Below are 3576 nucleotides of genomic sequence, written 5' to 3'. Positions count from 1 at the left end.
AGTGCAACTATCATTCCATTTCTGAACTCAGTACCATTACTGATCACATTTCTGGTCAGGTGTACTTCACTTGTACTTGGATACTTCAACTTAATTCTCTCAGCAGCTGCTTCATTCAAAACAACAAATGAAACTGTTGATATATCATGGGCTTCAAAATCAGGCTTCTGTAGGCTACAAGGCCTCATGTAGTAAGAAATCATCAGCTAGTGTTTCACTGCTAATGACAGACGCACATTCTTAAATCATTTTGTTTGCAGTGAGACTGTGCTTGAAGAAGCTGTGCTTTGCTTCAAAATGGATGGTCCACTGCCCTGAAAAATTATGTTTGGGTCACAACAGAATTCCTGGAAAAAGCTCAGTGTACCCTAGTGAAAAAATATTATACTTAAGCACAATTTATTATGTATAACTTAATGTTCTCATGCCACACTATAAGTGGTATACTTAAAGTCTGTTAAATTGGAACAACTAATTTTGTACTAAATGCACTTCAAAAGTTGTCCAAAAGTAGTGCTGAAGTTCAACTAAAGTTGTATTTAATATACTTGTTTGTGCTAAAGTGGAACTATTCCAAGTATACTTAAGTACACTTTAAATATACTCTTGTATTTAAGTTTTGAAATGCAGAATTCACTCAGCATAAATTTCAAATGTATTTTGGTGACATTACAATTGCACTTAAATTACACTGTAAGAGTGTTAACATACATTAATATGACTAACATACTGTACATTAATATTATACTGATAACACACTTTTAATATTATACTGATGAAAAAAAAAAAAAACACATTGCAATGGCATTCCAACTAAACTTGAAGTGTGCAAATGGCATCATTATAGTGTGCTTCAAATAGAATCAAATAAAGTAATCTTTATAAATAATGGCACTGCTTAAGAATGTGCCTTTTACTGACACCCCCCAGTATACCAGTAACTTACTAATCTGGAAAACATCAGTGAAAATAAAAGTGAAACGGCCTGTATAGAACATGAAAGTGCGTCAAACTTGAAACTGTTGAATACATAAAGCCAGCAGACACAACATTACATCTGCAGAATGTTTTGCTTCCCTTACGCTTTGAGTCAAAGGTGTAGTCAGCTCTGGGCTTCTTGTCTTTCACTTGGAGTTTCTTGTCCTCAGCTCTGAGCTTGCTGTCTTCCACTTGCGGTTTCTTGTCCTCAGCTCTGGGCTTCTTTTCTTCATTTTGGGGTTTCTTGTCCTCAGCTCTGGGCTTCTTGTCCTCAGCTTGGGGTTTCTTGTCCTCAGCTCTGGGCTTCATGTGCTCAGCTTGGGGTTTCTTGTCCACAGCTTGGGGTTTCTTGTCCTCAGCTTAAGGCTTATTGTTCTCAGCTCTGGGTTTCTTGTCCTCAGCTTGGGTTTCTTGTCCTCAGCAGTAGTATTAACATATACCATGTGTCACTTTTGGGTTAGTATTTGATTGATTTATGACCCCTTGTCACTCATGATTGACAGGTAATCCGTGTGTCAAAAACAGGGTCTCTGATTTACAGTGCCACGCTTGGTGAGATTTACAGTGCCAAACTGTCTAGCCATTTGTTGATTGGTACCTGGCTCCTTCCCGTCTGATGGGGCAAAGGTGTTTGTCTGGACAGGACGTGGGATGTGTATTGTGACATTTTCTGTGGTACTAGGTGTGTATGTAAATGGCGATGTAAGGGACCAGCCTACATATAACACTTTAGACCATGCGATTGTAACGGTATAAAATAGTGGTTCACTTCGCCAGTATTCACCCATGCAGATCGCAAAAACTACAATTTTCAACGCTGCATTTCGTTATTGGAAACGTGAGTGTTGTTCACAAGAAGATGGACGCCGGTCTTAACAGTAAGTGTGTTTTATTATTTAGTAAATATTGTTAAGAAACTTACGAGAGTCACAGTTCTATTGCGTTACTTAAAACAGGTTTTCTACGCTTCAGGTGGTGTGACTGATATGAGTCTTTTCGATATCGTTGAGGAGATTAATTTCCTGAATCAAGCGAGTGGTACGTAATAATTACGTTTTATGTTTAAATGTTAATATTGTTTGTATGTTTGTATGTGCGTGTGATGCATAAACGTTTTTTTTTTATATGTATATATATATATATATAAACCAGGAGGAGCTCCGAATCGGAGATCTAGCACTGTAAAGGATCCTTTGCCAGAGCGCGCGGACGTCCTTGTGCATCGTAAGTGTTCTGCTTCCTAAAACTGATCCGTATGCGGTGTGTGTGAGAACACATGCTTCATATACTGTATTGTGCGTAGGAAAAAATATCGTATCTTCTTTGTATCTCACTCTCTCTATATATCTTTTTTTTTTTTTTTACCAGCCCGTCCGAAACGGGAAACTGTCACAGCATTAGTACATGCAGCTCAGCGAGACAACGTGAACATTCCCCCAATCCGTGAGTATATTTAGACATTATCGATCAGTATAATATTTGCATTATGGCGTGATGATTTTAGTTTAAAACCTCCTTATGTGTATTTCCAGAAGGCTTATCAAATGTTGTGAACCGTATTGATGCGTCTGAGTCCGCTAATGATACAAAGAAGACTAGTTCGCGTGGAATAGAGGCAAAGCCGAAAAACAGACTCAAACGTAGAGCTGTTGTGGACATCGCCCCAAAAGCAAAAGTACCAGTTGCTTTCAAACCACAGACATCAGCCCGGAAGAAGCCAAGACGATCAGCTGCTAAAAGTATGTGAACAAACAAAACTGATGGATTGATTTCTGTTTATACTAAATCAGATGCATATAATGTAGTAGAGTATGATAATGTTTTTATTTGGATGTAATAGAGAGAGAGCCCGTGTGTGTGTGTGTGTGTGTGTGTGTGTGTGTGTGTGTGTGTGCGTGCACGCACGCGTAGGTCTATTGCAATAGTTTAAAACTGTTGTTGACATGCATGTTGTTTAAAACGTAAAATTGCATATCTCTTAGAGTATGCTTTTAGCCTATCTTTTTAACAGGCTGTAGTGGAGAACGCTGTGTAAAAGTGTCTCTTCTCAAATACCTTTATAAATAGGCATGCTGAGAAAAAAAAAAAAAAAAAAGTAATAATTTCATCTTTTAATGCATAAATTATTTTAAATTATTCTATTTTTCTCCCATCTCTTTTCTCAACAGATGTGGTCGTGGATGACAATGCGGTTCCCGATATAAATGATGTTCAGAGCTGGAGTGATGGACTGATAGAATCGTGGGATGACTGCGTGTTTACACCCGAACCCGAAACACAGCGACCTGTTCCATCCAGCAAACGTGTGGTGGCTGTGGAAGAATCTGACACTGAACAGCTGCCTTCAAATCAGGAGGCTTTCAGACAGGAATCACAGCCCAATATAGACACTCAAGAAATAATCAGAGCGTTACATGCAATTGAGAAAAAGATTGATGCTCACGCTCATTCTACATCTACAGTGCTACAACAGCATGGTGTTTGGATTAAGCAACTCATAGCAACACAACAACAGCATGGTATTTCGTTCAAGCAAGTCATAGCTGCACAACGGCTGCATAGTGGATCTGTCCAAAAAGCGGCCGTAGATCAATGTTT

At 38.7% G+C, this 3576-nt stretch overlaps 1 long non-coding RNA gene across 1 annotated transcript; it reads left to right on the top strand.

The window, feature by feature from the left end:
* The first annotated feature begins 2351 nt into the window (after positions 1 to 2351).
* Positions 2352 to 3207, top strand: LOC307161779. The gene is made up of 3 exons (XR_013821805.1): positions 2352 to 2421; positions 2511 to 2717; positions 3147 to 3207. It is a non-coding gene; the product is annotated as an uncharacterized lncRNA (long non-coding RNA).
* The last annotated feature ends 369 nt before the right edge of the window (positions 3208 to 3576 follow it).

Source organism: Squalius cephalus (genome assembly GCF_949319135.1).
Source record: "Squalius cephalus genome assembly, chromosome: 7".
NCBI classification, from domain to species: Eukaryota; Metazoa; Chordata; class Actinopteri; order Cypriniformes; family Leuciscidae; genus Squalius; species Squalius cephalus.
The sequence above is the reverse complement of the archived record's forward strand: the minus strand, read 5'-3'. Positions and strand labels throughout refer to the sequence as shown.